This window comes from Hyla sarda, chromosome 6 (genome assembly GCF_029499605.1).
Source record: "Hyla sarda isolate aHylSar1 chromosome 6, aHylSar1.hap1, whole genome shotgun sequence".
Classification (NCBI taxonomy): Eukaryota; Metazoa; Chordata; class Amphibia; order Anura; family Hylidae; genus Hyla; species Hyla sarda.
This window is the reverse complement of record NC_079194.1, coordinates 305,140,246-305,160,028: the sequence shown is the minus strand read 5'-3', so window position 1 is coordinate 305,160,028 and position 19,783 is coordinate 305,140,246.

Sequence of the window (19,783 nt, the reverse complement as noted above, 5' to 3'; positions counted from 1 at the left end):
AATCAGCCGACATCAGCTGTTTTCCCCAAGGCCTCCTAGCACTTACAGCACCAGTGATGCTAGGAGCGCACTGGGAACAAACAGCTGATGTCGGTCGTTGCGGAGCTCCGTTGTGGAGAAAACTCCTGCGTCCCTCAAAGCTGAGAGAATCTGGAGGGAAGCAGGAGTTTTCACTACACAGGCAGGACAGCCATTTACTTACTGTGTGCTCGCTGAGTGACAGGCCAGGAGCGAGCGCAGCAGAGCCGTGTCCAGTGTGTCCACGCGTCATCATGATGCGGCCTCTGGACTCGTTGGTGCCCCAGCAGGTATGGGGACCTCTAGTGGCCAGTTTTTTAAGCCATGATTTCTATAAAAATGAAATAAAATTTTCATATTAAGTATATTAGAAAGGTTAATGTTTTGCCAAGATGTACAACATATAAAAAGTTTTAGTATCTGACAGTGCCCATTTAATTGCTTTTACTCAGCATTGCAGTTTTTTTCTCCTGGCTTTTTAATAGCCATAACGCTTTAAATGTTCCGAATCCTGCCATTTGGGGGCTTCCAATTTTACGCAGTGCACTTTTCTGTTAAAACAACACATTGGGATTTATCAAAGCTGTCTATGTCCCGCATCAATATAGACCAAACTACAGAGGGTTAGGACGGTCTATTGTGCGACTAATTTGTCCTCTTCTGACCCCTATATCGCTTTTTTTTTTTTTTTTTACTGTACACTCGGCAGTATAAGGCCAAATTTTTTTTGCTGTGATCTGTGTTTTTTTATAGGTACCATATTTGTTTCTATTTGACTTTTTGATTCCTTTTTGTAAAAATTTTTATGGTAAATGAAGTGAAATAAAAATCAGCAATTCTGTACTGTGGATAGCGGATAAGATGCCTGATCGCTGGGGCCGCTGGGGACCCCCGTGATCTTGCCTGCAGCACCCTGTTAGAACTATCCCTGGAGCACGTTCGCTCTGGGTCTGATTACTGGCGATCACGGGGATCGGAGCATTGGGAAGTCACAGCCCCGCCCCCGTGTTATGTCACGCTCTGCCCCCTAAATGCAAGCCTATGTGAGAGGGCGTGACAGCTGCGAACGTGCTCCGGGGACTGATTCTATCCTTTGGATAGGGGATAAGATGTCTTAACGCCGGAGTACCCCTTTAAGCCACATCTGTAATTCAGAATTGACTAAAGAGTAGGGTGGTTTAAGGGACATCAGGGCATGTCTTAGTTGGAGTATTTATAGAATTCTTTGTTGCTGACTAAGAATTTGGAGTGAAGTTCCCCAAAAGGTACACAAGAACCCCCTTCCCATATATCAGCTAAATTTAGGATACCTCTTTCAGGCCAGTACAAAATTGAGAGGTCAGGTATGTGTGCGGCCAATAGTAGTGGCATCAATGGTAGGGTGTGAGGTGACTAATTTGGATTTAAAAATATATGCAGCCAGCCATAAGAATATGGTCAATGTGAATGTTGCGGAGTGAATGGATCTCAGTAGATACCCAGAGTTTCGACATCTCAAGGGTCCATAATGATTTAAGCTGGTCTAAAACAACAGCTCTATAATATTGTAGAATGGAAGGGCAACCAACCCCTCCCTCCCTCAGAGTTGGGTAAAGGCATGAAGATTTAATTCTTGGCCGTTTATTATTCCAAAAATAGTGCATAACTAGAGATTGAAGTTTTTGTATATAAGTATAAGGTAAATTGATTGGGACATTTTTGAATGTATACAGAATTTTAGGTAGGACCATCATCTTGATGACTGCAACCCTCCCCAGCCAGGAAACGCCCAATCGCGGAAGGTGGGATACAGTCCTTTTTAAATCTGTAAGAAGGGTAGTGTAATTAGCATCAAACAATTTTGAGGTGGGATATGTCAGTGTTATACCTAGGTTACATCTATCCACATTAAACTTAATTTGCCATGTCTGTGCCCAAGCCTCCAGCTTCCTCAGATCCCTCGGTAATATTATGTTATCATCCTCTGTGGTGATCACTTGACCCAGTTTAGTGTCATCTTTAACTATAGAAATTCTCCCCTGTAATCCCTCTACAAGGTCATTAATAAACATATTAAAAAGCAGTGGAACCACTACTGCCCCCTTTGGTACCCACTAGTGACTGTCACCCAACCAGAGAAAGTTCTATTGATCCTCACCTCTGCTACCAAACACTGAGCCACTTATAACCCATTTTCATATTTCCTCCCCTAGTCACAGCTCCTAATTTCATGTGCTAACCTTTTGTGTGGTATCAAATGTGTTTTGTGTCTGTATCTAATGCCTCGTAATAGTCCAGATATAGAACATTCACAGCTTGAGCCTGATCCACTCTAGAACTGATCAGCTGATCAGATTAGTCTGACAGGACCGACCCCACATAAACCCATGTTGGTGGTGTGTTATAATGGTATTTTCATTAAAATTCTGCAGAATAGCATCTCTCAGAAAACTTAAAATACTTTACCTTTTGAATTTTGGTGCCACGTTTGCTGAGCGCCAGTCCTGTGGAACAATCCCTGTCATTATAGAATCTGTAAGTATAAGGAATAAGAATCTATCGAGCAAGGTACTGAGCTCCTGCGGAAATTTGGGATGGATTCCATATAGACCCAGTGATTTGTGTAATTTAATGTTGTTACTGTGGCACCGTACTTCTTGTTGGGTTAAGCAGGTAAATTATGCTGGAGAATTTACATTATCCCTACATATTTAATCTGACATTGGAATTTCCTTTGTAAATACAATAGAGAAGAATGCATTTACTAGATTGGCCTTTTCCTTCTCCTCCTCCTTATTTATGCAGATTAAGAATATTTTTTTTCTTTATGTGGAAATCATTCTCTCTCTTTGCTATTTTTATTTGTTTGGGGATCTAATGGTAGTGGCTACCCATAAGATTTCTAGGGGATAAGATGTTTTCGCTCGGATAACCCCTTTGAGTGATCGGAACATATTTTTGCAGCAAGTTGACGATCTGTTGTAAAAACCTACTTCTACCCCAACCAAATATTTACAGGCTACACTGTTGCTTTATTGATATTCCAGATTTTGGGACAGATCCACAGGAATCGCAGAGGGGACAATAGGGTGAAACAATTAAAACTTTGTGAGGTCTATTGGATCCACACAATGAAGACCCTTGAACCAAGGGGTCTAAATAGAGAATATGATCTAAAATATTTTATCCATTAATCATTTATTAATTCCTTATTCTCCTTCTCTTCTAGGTCAATTGATTATTGCTACATATAGTGATTGCAACTCTGTATCCTTTATTACACCAGCCATTATCTTCCTTAATAATGCATATATTCATCATTCATTTTCTAACATGCACCCTGCATTTACGTCATTTTTACTTCGCTATACATTTCATATCTTTTCTTTCAAATTACCTTTTATTTTTCTCTTATGTTACTCATCCATATTTCTTCTAAAACTTTCTTTGGCAGACAGTCTTCGTTATTCATTTTCTCTATTGGTTTCAACTGACTACCATTCACTCTTCACATTATTCCCCTATCCTCCTTTTCCCTTCTTTTTCTTTATTGCTCTTCAGTTTACACCTTTCTTTCATTTTTCTCTTTTATACATTTGCCCCCAGCAGTCCTTTCATTTCTGATACAGCCTCTAAATTATCTGATACATTAGTCTGTAAGAGATTAGACTTTGACCCTACTACCAACATTTCAAATCAAGTATTATCGATAGCAAGACACATTAATTTCTTATTAGGTCCAACCCCATAACGCCTGTCTTTTACACATCACAGAAAATCCATAAAAACCTGAACAACACCCCTAGTAGGCCCATTGTGCTCACATCCATGGTCTAAAATACTAGATCATTTCTACTTGATAACAATCATTTCCTTAGGGTCTTGCCAGAAGTTCCTTAGTTGGACACCCTACTTTTCACCATTGAAGTAAACAGTCCATACACCTCTATTACACACAGCAGACATATCAATGCTGGTCATAGATTCCTTAACCAGAGTACTTCATCTCTTTTATTGCTCCTTCACTTCCCAGGTCCCTGACCTTCTATTCTCCTCTCTACTTCTATCTATTCTTTCTTTTGGTTATTACATTACTTCCTGACTGATACAGGAAGTGAGGTCATTCCTCTCCATATTGAATCATCCCATGCATCCAACATGGACACCTCTGTTGCAATTAGAGGTCATTCTGCTCTTCCCCCAAAAACTCTTAACAGCAATCCGGAGAGTATGACTTTATTTTTCTTATATTTTGCCTGTCTTACTTAACTCAAATAGCCATAATGCTGTCCTGGGTTCAGTTTGTCCTTAACCTTTACCATAGATATTGATCCATATACATATGTCTGTTGTTATTTTTCTCGTTCAAAGTTTTATTGAAGATTTTCAAGAACATAATGGAAGGGAGGGGGGTACCGAAATAAAAAAAAAGGGAGGTGGGAGAAAGGGTCAATAAACAACAAAAACAATGGTTCCATTATGAAAACATGAATGCACAAGTGAGAAATGACAAAATGAAGAAAAGAGGACATAAAGTAAAACAGAGGCATATACAGCAAATCAGATCTGCAGCAAGATAAAAGGTGAAAAAAGAAAAAGAAAGCCCAAAGAAGAAGAAATAAAAGCAATCAGAGTACATAAGAGAAATAAAAGGGGCACGTGACTGTTATCAAAATTATACTAGTAATATCACACCGAAAGCATTCACAAAGAGAAAAGATACTGAAGTGATAAATATAGAGAAAGGAAGGAGATAAAAGAAAAGAAAATCAAGTATGGGGAAGCAGGGGAGGCTCTCGGCTTAGGAAGAATACAGAGTTCTATATTATTTAGGATGAGTAAATTGATTCCAGGGGCACCACAAGAGCTCGTGTTGAAACGAGAGTTTGTAAGAGTCCGCTAGGAGTTCCTCCGTACAATAGATATGAGTAATTTCAGAACCAGTCTGTAATAGTGATGTCGCGAACATAAAATTTTCGGTTCGCGAACGGGGAACGCTGTCAATGGGCAGGCGAATTTTAAAATCCACAGGGACTCTTTCTGGCCACAATAGTGATTTAAAAGTTGTTTCAAGGGGACTAACACGTGGACTGTGGCTTGCCGGAGTGGGATCCAGGGCAAAACTCCCATGGAAAATTACATAGTTGATGCAGAGTCTGGTTTTAATCCATAAAGGGCATAAATCACCTATCATTCCTAAATTCTTTGGAATAACGTGCTTTAGCCCCCATATTAGGCAGCACATAGTTAGATCCCGGTTTAGGCAGCTCATAGATTCCCCCATATTAGGCAGCACATAGGTAGAGCCTCCATTTAGGCAGCACATAGTTAGATCCCCCCTTTAGGCAGCACATAGATTCCCCCATGTTAGGCAGCACATAGTTAGAGCCCCCCTTTAGGCAGCACATAGAGCCCCCCTTTAGGCAGCACATAGATTCCCCCATATTAGGCAGCACATAGTTAGAGACTCCCTTTAGGCAGCACATAGAGCCCCCCTTTAGGCAGCACATAGATTCCCCCATATTAGGCAGCACATAGTTAGAGCCTCCGTTTAGGCAGCACATAGAGCCCCCTTTAGGCAGCATATATTTAGATCCCCCCTTTAGGCAGCACATAGATTCCACCAAATTAGGCAGCACATAGTTAGAGCCCCCCTTTAGGCAGCACTGGTTTTATTTCACAGCCAAAAAAGGTATTTTTTATTTTTATTTGAACAACTGTCACACCAAATGTGATTTGCACTAGTGTGACAATGAGCAAAAAAGGTTGCCAGCGGAGTTCCCCTTTTAAGCAGTTCCTTTCCAACCAGGGTGCCTCCAGCTGTTGCAAGACACACGGACTGAACTTATAGCCTTTTTAATACTGTAGTTAGTTGCTTGAAGGAACTTAAGTTTTACACTGGAGTACCCCTTTTAACCAGCGGTCCCCTCCCAACCAGGGTGCCTCCAGCTGTTGCAAGACACGGACTGATATCTTTCAGCCCTTTGAATACTGTAGTAGTTAGTTGCTTGAAGGAACTTAAGTTTTACTCTGGAGTACCCCTTTTAACCAGCGGTTCCCTCCCAACCAGGGTGCCTCCAGCTGTTGCAAGACACACGGACTGATATTTGAGCCCTAAAAAGGGCTTTTTTGGGTGCTGTCCTTAAAGCAGATGTTAGACTAGTGCTTTAGGAGTAAAGTGGACCCTGAATACACCACCTAGCAGCAACCTAGCTATCGCTTTCCCTATTACAGCAGGAGCAGCTTCTCTGGCCCTCCACTTCCTAATCCTGCAGCAAGCCGAATGAAGGTAAAATGGCGCCCGTGCAGGAGGTAGGAGGGTCTGGAAGGGAGGGACTGCTGCTGATTGGCTGTAATGTGTCTGCTGACTCTGACTCACAGGATCAAAGTTTACTGCAATGTTAAAGTATAGGGGACGAATCGAACTTCACATATGTTCGCCCGGCGATGCGAATGCGAACATGCTAAGTTCGCCGGGTACAGTTCGCCGGCGAACAATTTGCAACATCTCTAGTCTGTAATTGAGGGGGGGGGGCAGGTGTTCGTCCATAGCCACAGTATCTCCTGCCTTGCTGCCAATAGAAGCAAGAGATATAGCGACTTAGAGGGGTATTCCTGGAATCAAAAAACAGTGGTAATTTCTTTCCAGAACTGTTCCTTGTCTATCTCCAGGTTGGGTGCGGTTCTGCAGCTCAGTTCCATTGAAGGGAATGTAGCCAAGTTGTAATACCACACCCAAAGTGGAGACAGACAGAGAGCTCTCTTTAAAAGAAAATAGATCTGTTTTTCGATTCCTAGATAACCCCTTTAAGAATGGAATGTACAGAGCTCGGTAAGATAGATAGCAATACCTATAATGCTGTAAATTACATTGACTACTTTTGACCAAAAGGGCAGCTCCACCAATAGTGTAGCGTAGCATAGATTCAGGTTCTCTACTACATCCCCAGCAGAAGTCAGGGACTGCAGGATAAATTCTATGTAATATCATTGAAAAACGATCGTGTCATAATTTTATAATTCCTCTCCTGGATCCTGCCAAAGAGGGAGAACTTATGACAGAAAGTCACAGATTTGTTCCCGTCTCCAGGAGTGAAACTGAGCCCTAGTTCATTTTTCCATTTTGTTATAAAAGGTGGAGGAGTAGTAGTCTGTATTGGTAATATGATATCATAGATCTAGGATACTGTTTAAATTGGGGGTTCAGAGGCGGAGCACGGTAATTAAACTGGTGTAAGATCTCTAGTTAAACGCAGGCCCTTTCAATGGGTGTCTTAATAATGTTTAAATTAAGCATATTCCATTACATGGGGTGAAGCACGGGGTGTCTGAGAAAGTATAACTTGTTAAGGGAGAAAAGACGGACCATTAAAAACTAAAACACAAACGTAGTGAATCAATGTCTAAAATAACAGAAAGGAAATAACATATATTAATAACATATAATAAATATTAAATAATTAATAAGGACCAATTATAGGGGTCACAATAGGGTAATAATAAAATTGTGAGGAAAAAGATAACCTGTAAGGGGAAAAGAAATAATAAATATAAGAAGGTGTAGTAATAGAAAGAGACACCAGGGCACCCGCTTTTTGTTATTGTATTATATATATTGCTGCTATGGAGTACAGTAAAGAAGGACTTTGCATAACGTGAAGCCCTCCTGTCCTGATATAAAATCTCGATTATTCTGTCCTCATTACACCAGTGTCCACTGTTATATTCTCAGAGATGATCCCTTCTTCTCCTTATAGATAGGAGTGTCCTGGTTATATGTATATACCCATAGTCTCCAGGTTGTCATTTATATACTCTCTATGTATATTTATTTTTCTCAATAATTTTTTTTACTGTTTATCATTTATATTGTTTCTGATATGTGACTGTATTCTTAAATGATAATGTTAAGAAGGTCTATGTATTGACCGAAACCTCATCTATGTTTACGGATTGCTTATTAATAAATACTTAATGAAATGATTTCAGAATGCTGAGTTCATCCTTTTACCAAAGAAAGTGGTAGGACCCTATTTGTGCACCACTGATACTCTCTTGAGTCCTCCTCTCCCTATCTCCCCAGACCCCCTGCTCCTCTCCCTATCTCCCCAGACATCCTGCTCCTCTCCCTATCTCCCCAGGCCTCCTGCTCCTCTCCATAACTCCCTAGTCCCTCTGTTTCTCTCCCTATTTCCTCGGGCCCCCTGCTCCTTTCCTTAAATCCCCAGGCACCCTGCTTCTCTTCCTATATCCCTGAGCCCCTTGCTCCTCACCCTATCTCCCCAGGCCCCCTGCTCCTTCCCTATCTCCCCAGGCCTCCTGCTCCTCTCCCTATCTCCCCAGCCCCCTGCTCCTCTCCCTTTCTCCCCAGGCCCCCTGCTCTTCTCCCTATCTCCCCAGGCCTCCTGCTCCTCTCCCTATCTCCCCAGGCCCCCTGCTCCTCGCCCTATCTCCCCAGGCACTCTGCTCCTCTTCCTATCTTCCCGAGCTCCCTGAACCCCCTGCTAACTGCAAATACTTATTTCAAATGTTTGTTAATAAGTAGCCACATAATGGAGCATTAAACGCACCAATAGATAGATAGATATGAGATAGATAGATAGATATGAGATGGATAGATATGAGATGGATAGATAGATATGAGATAGATAGATATGAAATAAATAGATATGAGATAGATAGATAGATAGATAGATATTAGATAGATAGAAATGACATAGATTGATAGATATGAGACGGTTAAATAGATAGACAGAACTTGATCAGTTTTCCTGACATTTTCTGTTGATAGACCTACCAGACTTGGGTGATACACAGGGGGCCAAAAGTAACAGGAAAAACGGGCAGTGGGTACAGTCCATGGTTTCCAGGTAGGTTGTCAGCAGCTTATCGTATGGTGAGTGCTATAGGCAGTGTATGCCATCTGCATGGCATCAAAACATTTACAGCTAAAATAACAGAACACAAAGCAAAGTACAGAAAGTATAGAAAAGAAGATTATTGCATGACAGGTAGGAGACAAGAACCCAGCAAACAGAAAGCAGTAGGGAATGGTGATGAGCAGAAGGTGCCATATTCAAATTTGCGTCCTATATTCGTGAAATTCTCATATTCGTTATGTACGTTCTCTTTTTTTTCCAATGCTTAAATTCGCATAGTGCGCATGCGCGATTATATCTTTCACCTAAAAAAGGGGAGGGATCAGTGTCCTCTGACTGGAAGTGCTGATATTTGCATATTCACCAAAAAAAATATTCGTCATTACGAATATATATCACTATGTTCTAAATATTTGTGAAATCGCAAAGTGCTGATATTCACAGTAAAAATTAGCATTTTGAATATTCGTGCTCAACACTAGTAGGGAAAAGAGGGAAAGTCAAGTTGGTAGCAATAGACTACAGGGCACCAGAGCAGGGAACAGGCTTAGCACTGTTTTTTTGTGGTGTCCATAATGATAACAACTGCGTATTACATGGCCCAGGATATGAAATCTGCTGCTCACAGCTTAAAGTGTGGAAGGAAACCAGAGTGACCTGTAGAGCTGAGCTGCCATAGAATTGTGATAGGGTAAGCGTATGAAAATGTATCATTTTTAGCAGTGGTGGTTGGACAAACTCAATACAGATTGGTGCCAGAAAAAAAATTCTGTGTGCATTGACTACCTACCATTTTCACTGTGCCAAGCCAAGGTATATAGCAAAAAACACCTCACCATGTATGGAACATTATGTCTATCAAAACCTGAAGTCTGGTGCAGGTACTCAGTTTAGTTGTTGTGCACCAGGACTTCCACCACAGTGGCACAGGATATACAATGATTAGGATGACATGTTCCCACCCTATAAGCACCATCCATCACTAAAGATAACACAGTATACCCTCTAGCATGAATAGGATGTGCCACCCAAATCACTGCAACACTGGAGAGGACACAGTGGTGGGCATGGGGTAGAAAGTGTAGGTAGCAGGGTCCCCCCACAGAAGGTGTAGGCAGCAGAGTTTCCCCACAGTATGTGTAGGCAGCAGAGTTTTCCCCCTCCCCAGGTTGAAAAAAAAATGATGCTCACCTAAATATGGCCCATGCAGCGATCTCCTCCCGAGCGCCGCAAGGGCCCGCATTCTTCTTCCTCCACAGTTCAGGTGCTGATGAGTGACGTCCTCTGCATCTGCAGTGTGTGGGGGCAGAGGTCACGTCTCCACTCTGCGTATGCCTCACATACAGAAGAAGGTAGTGCTGTCTTCTTGGGGATCCAGGATGAGTGTCCTGGATCCTCAGTAGAGGCGGTGGCAGGCTCTTTGCCTGCTACCACTGCCTACTGTTCTGTCTGCTGACTGCTACAGCTCCCATCATTCAGCCACTGCCTGTTTTCAACTGGCTACCAGAACTCCCACCAGTTCACCACTGCCTGCTGTCCTGTCCGCTGGCTACTACAACTACCACCAGTCTGTCACTTCCTGTTGTCCGCTGGATGCTGCGAACTTTCACCAGTCCATCAACCTTGCTGCTACCACTACTACTAGCCAAGCCTACACATACACAACCCATGATCCCCAAAAAAGGGATAATTAATTACATACAATAGCAATTTCTTTACTGTGTACAGGATCTTCAATATCCTTTCACAACTTCCTAAAAGGGAGAATTGTTGGTCCACTTGGCAACAGCCATGGGGTCTTTATTTGCCAGACTAAAAACCTGTTGCTGCTACCAAAAGGGATCATTTTTTTGAAAAATCCATTGCATTTTTTAATACCTCTGAATGCATTTTAACACCAGCAGACATCTGCCAACAACCAGGGATACTTTATGCAGCTTTATAAAAAGCATACAAAATCTGCTAGCGCAGTGTGTTTTTAGACAAGCTGTTAAGTACCATGGGTTACCGGTTGTCCTTTAGATGCCGTGATCAAAGTTGATCACGGCATCTAAAACGTAAAAGAAAGTAACCCGGCTGAATAGGACTATCATGACAAAACAACAGGAGGGGGCTCACCTGCCTCCATGCTGTACGATCTGTGTTCAGCTGCTCCATGCCTGCTCAGCAGGCTGGAGCAGCAAGCACTGATATCACTGATCAATGTTTGCATGTTATAGCCCCCTATGGGGGCTAATACAAGAAAGTAAAAAGTGTTTAAAAAAAAGGTTCATAAATGTGAATAAGCCCCTCCCCTAATAAAAGTTTGAATTCCCCCATTTCCCAATTAAAAAAAATAATAATAATAATTTAATAAAAACAAAAAATTATCATATGAGGCACCGCTGCATTCGTAAATGTCCAAACTATGAAAATATAAGGTTAGCAAAACCGTACCTTCGATGGCGCACACGTAAAAAAATACCAACGTCCAAAATTGTGTATTTTTGGTCACTTCATATACCTTAAAAAACGTAATAAAAGTGTTAAAAAAGTCCCATCAAAACAAAAATGGCACAGATTAAAAAGTACCGACCACAGCGCAAAAACTTGGCCCTCATATAGCCCCGTATGGGGAAAAATAAAAAAGTTATAGGCATCAGACAATGACAATATTAAACATACTAATTTTGGTGCATGTATTTAGGATTTTATTAAAGTAGTAAAATAAAATAAAACCAAATCAATTGGGTATCCCTGTAACCGTATGGACCTACAGAATAAGATAACGTGTCATTTTTACCGAAAAGTGCACTGCGTAGGAACGGAAACCCCCAAAAATTGCTAAATGGTGTTTTTTTTAATTTCACCCCACAAATACATATTTTATTTGTTTCGCGGCAGATTTAGTTATAAAATAAATTATGTCATTACAAAGTACAATTGATGACACAACAAACAAGCCATATATGGGTCTGTAGGTGCAAAATTGAACGCGTTATGATTTTTAGAAGGGGGGGGGGGGGGGAAGGAAAGTCCAAAAATGAAAATTTGATGAGTCCGCTCCTAGATATCTTATCCCGTATCCAAAGGATACGGGATAAGATATCTGATCGGGGGGTCCCGCCACTTGGAACCCCCGCAATCTCTTTATGTAGCACCCCAGTGATCAGGGCACAGAGCGATGTTGCTCCATGCTCTGGTTACTGGCGATGCAGTGGATGGCGGCTCGTGACATCACGTCCCTGCCCCCTCGTGATGCCCCGCCCCTTAATTCAAGTCTATGGGAGGGGGCAGGGCTTTTTTATTTTTCTGCATATGGGCCTGTATGATGGCTCATTTTTTGCGCCATGATATATAGTCTTTATTGGTACCATATTTGTTTTGATGGGACTTTTTGATTGCTTTTTATAAAAAAAATTATAATATAAAATGCACAATTTAGCACTTTCGTATTTTTTTACATGTACGCCATTCACCATGCGGTTGAACTAACATTATATTTTAACTGGTTAACGACCCTGGACGTGTATACTCATCCATGTGCGGTTAACCATTGTATGATGCGGGCTCCTGACTTGAGCCCACGTCATACCGTCTGGCCCTCAGCTGATTCTTGTAGCTGAGGGCAGGCATCAATAGCTGACATGCAGAAATCGCTACGGCCGGCTATTAACCCTTTAGATCACCGCTGTCAAAGTTGGCAGTGGCATCTAAAGGAAGCTGTGAACACTCTCTGGTGGTCCAGTGAGGTAGATCGCCTCCCAGCAGTGCGATCGCAGGGGGGCGATCCATTGTGGAGGTAGCCAGAGGGCTTACCTCTGCTGCTGTGGCTGTCCCAGCTCTCCCATTGAAAATGCCTGGTAGGACCAGGCTTTATCAATGGAGCACAGATCACACAGATCAATGTGGTTCTATGAACCACATTGATCTGTATGAGGATTCTAATGATTCCTCCTAAAAGTCCCCTAAGGGGAAAAATAAAGTGTAAAAAAAAAAAGTTTAATAGAAGAAAAAAAAAACACACATTAACCCTTCCTTATTAAAAGTTCAAATCACCCCCTTTTCCCAAATTCCATATGAAAAATATAAAAACATAAAAAAATAAACATGTGGTATCGCGGTGTGAGTACATGTCTGAACTATAAAAATTTAATGTTAATTAAACCGCACGGTTAATGGCGTATACGTAAAAAAATACCAAAGTCCAAAATTGTGTCTTTTTGGTCACTTTGTATACTAAAAAAAAAAAGGAATAAGAGTCACATCAAAACAAAAATGGTACCTATAAAAACTTCAGATCATAGTGCAAAAAATTAGCCCTCATACTTCACCATATATGGAAAAATAAAAAAGTTATAGGGGTCAGAATACGGCAATTTTAAACATACTAATTTTGTAATGATATATGGTGTCATCTTTACCGAGAAGTGCACTGTGTAGAATCGTAAGACCCCAAAAGTTACAAAATGACTTTTTTTCCCCAATTTTGCCCCACGAGTATAGTTTTTTATGGGTTCACCATAAGCTTTGTGGTGAAATGATTGATATCATTATGAAGTACAATTGGTGGCGCAAAAAATAAGCACTCATATGAGTCTGTAGGTGCAACATTGAAAGCGTTATGATTTTTAGTAGGTGATAAGGAAAAAACTAAAGTGCAAAAACAGAAAAATCTGTGGTCCTTAAGGGGTTAATAGTTCGGACATTTATGCACGAGGCAGTACCACATATATTTATTTTTGACTACATTATTTTGTTTAAAAAATGGGAACTGGGGGTGATTCAAACTTTTACTAGGGGAGGGGCTTATTCACATTTATTAACTTTTCTTAATTTTTTTTACTCTTTTTACTTTGTTTTTTAGTCTCAATAGAGGGCATTCTGTGTCGGGTGCTGCTTCTGAGACGGGTACATGATGTCGCGGTCACACCAGTTGCCTCCATTCATGTCTATGGGAGGGGGCAGGAGGACCAATACCGACTGACAAGGCGCATTCCTTTCTCCTTGAGTTGGACACACTGGGCCTCATTTACTAAGAGTGTCTGGTTTTTACTAGTGGGAATGTTGTTTCCGACTTGCAGGATTCCACTTTATTTATTATGAGGATTCACAAATTTACAAGTCGGGAAAGTTTTCTAGGTGAAAATTTCAAGCCATTTATTCACAAGATTTTCTGTGAATTCAATAGTAAATAGGTCGGGTTGTGAAACCAGGCACCTTTTGGCCCAACCAGGCAACCTTTGCAAAAGACCACACCCCTTTTTCAGCTTTTTAAAATGCAATGTCGGGTTTGTTGGATTTTCCTGGTGCTCACTGTCGCAGACATGTCGCAGACACTACAAAAACTACAAAAATAGTCGGTTTTAGCCTAGTAAATGAAGGCCATTATGGAGAAATTAAAACTAGAAATTTTGAGCGTAGACAACATCGAAGATGGCCACTCACAACATGGATGCCATGATCAGCATAATCAGGCCTAGTGATTTATTGGATATAATTACCACAACACTCATAAAAAATTTGTCATTTTGAGCTAAAAGTGAATCTAGTAGGGAAAAATTTGAAATGTAATTTTTATGGCCTTATTCTAAAAACGTACCTCAAACACCTGTGGGGTCCAAATGCTTGCTATTTCCCTACATTTTCTTGAGGGGTGTAGATTCTAAAATGGGGTTACTTCTGTAACAGCTGTGGTAGGGGGATTCACTGACCTGTTGAGGAAGATAGCTTGGGCCATACCAGATAGCAGAGTCTAAGGTGCCGCTGGTTTTCACCAAAATGGTACAGACTTGCTGCCGCAGGCGGCACCCAGGTCACTGCCCCTGATACGACTCGTCCCCACAGGCAGCTGAGGTATAAAGTGGCACAGGTAGGATGAGACTCAGACATAGTCAGGATATGCAGGAGGTCAGGACAGGTGCAATGCAGCAAGGTCAGGTCACTAAGCAGGAGGTCAGAAGGCCGGCAGCAAGCACAGGAGCCAGGTCAGGTTGCGAAGCAGGAGGTCAGAAGGCAGGTGGCACAGGAGCAAGGTCAGTATACATAGCAGGAGATCAGATACATGGCAAGACTAGACACAAAATACGCTTTCTCTTAGCAACTAGGGCACAATGGTCCTGCAGCAAGCCGCAAGAAGTAAAAAGGGATGGATTCTGCAAGGGACAGTTTAGTTCATGATAGGTACTCTTTAAACACCTGAAAAATTGTACAAGCCCTATATACTAAACAATTATGATAATTATATGAATCCACAGTATAGGATTCTGAACAATAGATGGATCATAGGATTTTGTGCATTTTCAGTTTTACTCCTGCCAGGTGTCCGCAATCAGCGCTGACACTGCATAATCTATATGTGCATTATGTTTGTATTAAAAGAAAACCATGTTTTAATCTAACCCGATAACTCGTGTTGAGTTTTCGTGGGCTTTTTGAGTATAAATTAATGGCCTCTGTACATCTGCCACATCATTGGATCTGACGATGAGGGGGTCCCACCCCTCGAAACGCGTTATCCTGATTTCTCCAAATAAAATCCACAGTTATTTAACCAACTCCATCGAGCCTGGCTATTTCTTCATCTGACCACGATCGGAACCTCCAACTAGTGAGGAGAGAGCACTTTGGTACACCAAATTTTTTTCCCCTGAGAACTAGTGTCTCGGAGACCTCTACCAATCGCAGTTACCAGACGTCCAGGACCCACAGGATGCCACGGTGTAAGCCGCACCTCCCCAATCCAGTGATTCTCGATTCACCGGGATCCAATCGCTATATGGTGTTATGCATAACACCTCAAACCACTCAAGCATTCTATCTGCAAACCACATTTACGGCACATTGTTGCGCTATTCTTGTGTTTCTATTTGTTTCATATATCGAATAATTATATAAATGGCATATTACTGTACAAACAATACAATATAGTACAATAATACTCTGATACTATAATAGGGAACAACTGTATGAGAGAGAGAATTTATAGATACAATATGACCGGCTAAACAGTATATCATATGGCCAATAAAAATCACACTCAACAATAATAGGAACACAGAAGTTGCTGATGTAGAACCGTGTCCTATAGGCGACACAGACAGAGGAAGGAAGGGAGGAACAGTAACCCTGGTCAGCCCATCTCCATACAGGAATCTCACACGTTTCGTCACTAAGTGTGACTTCCTCAGGGGTGAAGAGGTGTACAGAAGTACTGTGTCTTATATATCCAATAAATTACAAAGATACCTGTCAGATTTGTGAAGATGGTGAATACCGATCTATGCTGGTGATCTGGCAGGCCTCACACTGCGCACGCTCAAACACGTGAGTCAAAGTTCAATGTGCCGTCAGCCGCTAAAGTAAAAGCATTAAAGAGACACATGCCAGATTTGAAAATCGTCTTTTTCAAATGTGCTTGGTCATTAAAGGGGTACTCCGCCCCTAGACATCTTATTATCTATCCAAAAGATAGGGGATAAGATGTCCCACCGCTAGAACCCCCGCGATCTCCGTGCAGCTCCCGGCATTCTAAACAGTATGTCACAGCCACCGCCATGGGAGCCCAGTGTTCAAAGAATACTGCTTAAAGGGGTACTCCAGTGAAAAACTTTTATTTTTTAATCAACTGGTGCCAGAAAGTTAAACAGATTTGTAAATTACTTCTATTAAAAAATCTTAATCTTTCCAGTACTTATTAGCTGCTGAATACTACAGTGGAAATAATTTTCCGTTTGAAACACAGAGCTGTTTGCTGACATCATGAGCACAGTGCTCTCTGCTGACATCTCTGTCCATTTTAGGAACTGTCCAGAGTAGGAGAAAATCCCCATAGCAAACATATGCTGTTCTGGACAGTTCCTAAAATGGACAGAGATGTCAGCAGAGAGCACTGTGCCCATGATGTCAGCAGAGAGCACTTTGTTTCAAAAAGAAAAGCATTTCCGCTGTAGTATTCAGCAGCTAATAAATACTGGAAGGATTAAGATTTTTTAATTGAAGTAATTTACAAATCTGTTTAACTTTCTGGCACCAGCTAATAAAAAAAAAAAGTTTTCCACCGGAGTACCCCTTTAAAACACCGGGTGCTGCGCGATCAGACATCTTATTCCCTAGCCGTCACGTCCCCTCCCATAGACTTACATTAAGGGGGGCGTGATGTGACGTCACAAGGGTCGTGGGCGTGACATCAAAACCCCTTACAGCGCGCAACCAGCATTCGGAAGTAAATGTTCCCTTTAAGGGGTTAAGATGGTTAATAAAATAATGGACAAAATACTAACTTTCATTCAGTGACACTTGATCTGAAATATTTTATGTCACATGATGTGAACCAATCTCCTTATTTTACAGGCCAAACTATTTTTACTACTTGGATCTATTGACTTTCTTTTATTCTGTTGATGAAATTAATAAAGATCCTTCTATTCTACCGAACATGACTCTGGGATATCACATATATGACTCCTGTACAGACCCCACGAAGGCGATAAAGAGCATTTTACAGATTTTATCTGGGCCCGGACCCATCGTCCCTAACTACTCCTGCACCCGGAAGAAGGTTGTTGGTTTTATTGGAGATCATTTCTCATCCACCACTTTACCTATAGCCCAACTCCTGGGGATATATCCATATACACAGGTAAGTCACATTAAGTGTGTTAAAGGAAAATTTACTCTGTGTTTTCACAAATTATTTATCCTATATTCATTTTTATTTACAGTGATTCTTAAGGTGGCGTAACTGTGTACATACATTACATTACTTATCCTGTACTGATCCTGAGTTATATTCTGTATTATACACCAGAGCTGCACTCACTATTCTGCTGGTGAGGTCACTGTGTACATACATTACATTACTTATTCTGTACTGATCCTGAGTTATATCCTGTATTATACCCCAGAGCTGTACTCACTATTCTGCTGGTGGGGTCACTGTGTACATACATTACATTACTTATCCTGTACTGATCCTTAGTTATATCCTGCATTATACCCCAGAGCTGTACTCACTATTCTGCTGGTGGGGTCACTGTGTACATACATTACATTACTTATCCTGTACTGATCCTGAGTTATATCTTGTATTATACTGCAGAGCTGTACTCACTATTCTGCTGGTGAGGTCACTGTGTACATACATTACATTACTTATCCTGTACTGATCCTTAGTTATATCCTGCATTATACCCCAGAGCTGTACTCACTATTCTGCTGGTGAGGTCACTGTGTACATACATGTACTGATCCTGAGTTATATCCTGTATTATACCCCAGAGTTGTACTCACTATTCTGCTGGTGAGGTCACTGTATACATACATTACATTACTTATCCTGTACTGATCCTGAGCTTTATTCTGTATTATACTCCAGGGCTGCACTCAATATTCTGCTGGTGGGGTCATCGTGTACATACATTACTTATCCTGTACTGATCCTGAGTTATATCCTGTATTATACTACAGAGCTCTACTCACTATTCTGCTGGTGAGGTCACTGTGTACATACATTTGATATAGATGTTACCATATACCTTGTAACTATCTTACTCCCGGCCAAATCCGTGTGTAACAAAGCAAATCAAATGGAACCATGCCAGTTTGTTTGATACTTCGAAGTTCTGTGTGCTCTTCTGAGCTTTATTTCAACCAGTTCAATGTTATATCACCTTTGTTATTAACATAAGTTCCCACCCTCACTAGGGGGATGGTCTTAGTCCTAGCATATCATATAAGGTATGTTTTTCCGGAAGTCTTCTTCCAGGAACTCTACTCGATGGGAGGGGGGGGGGGGGGAAATAGCAGAGAGTAGAATGGGGGATGGGCCTTGTCCTTTGTTAAACTTCAGGGGGCTTCGAGTCCTTTTAGGTGTTGGCCAGCAAGTTCCTCTATTCGATGGTGGGGGCCAAACTAGAAGGAGCAGATAGGGGAGGGGTGAGCAAGTAGCAGAGGAGCATGGAGTCCCCATCCCAAAATGGGCATTTTAGGTATATACATTTTAGGTATATATAAGTATACACATATACATCCATTACAATCCCCCCTTAAAATGACCATTTTACCTTTCCCTAACTTCCATCATCCTAGCTCATCTGCCCCAATGTGTTTTCTCAAACTCTTCACTGTACTTTAGATGACCCATGGCATGTCCATGGACCCCCTTAGCCTCAGACTTTACACATATGAAGTCAGATGCTGTCCCTATGATTCACTGGTGTTATCAATGGCATTGAAGCTCTGTAATGGGGTACAGGCTTCTTCTGTAATCTCGAAGTCCACATTCGTCATCACTGGCGTGGCATTCTCAACGGTCGTCTCACACTTCTTCTTTAGGCAAGGCAAAACACAACACACAACAAAGCAAGATTATCAGAATTATAAGTATGGTTATTTTACCATTTAGGTCCTGTATTCGCTGATATATATATATATATATATATATATATATATATATATATGCAACAGGTCTCCCCAAACAGTTTACATACCCCCCTTTTTTCCGCTTACACCATACACCATATCTAATGCCGTACCATTTTGTAATGTTATAGCGGATGTGGCTCTTAGTTGTTCGGCCTGACCTTTAAGAGCATTTACTAAGATATGCATGACTCTCTGTTGGTTATAATATATATAATTAATCTTGTTCATGGAAATCTGGGATATTATTGACTCAAATATGGCTTTTACTTGACCTATAGCTCTAAACTCATCTGGGACCCCCCTTGAGACTCCTATAACATTAATATACACACAGGGGGTGCACGTTTACTTCTAGAGTGGGGTTTGGGTTCCTTTGTAGGATCGTTAGTGAAAATATGTATGGGCAGAAGAGTCTTGGCTAATGTGTATTCTCCAGTTCAATTCCCTTCTAAATGGAATCTAAGCTTCATATCCCCATGTGTCCCATACTTTACGATAGTTAC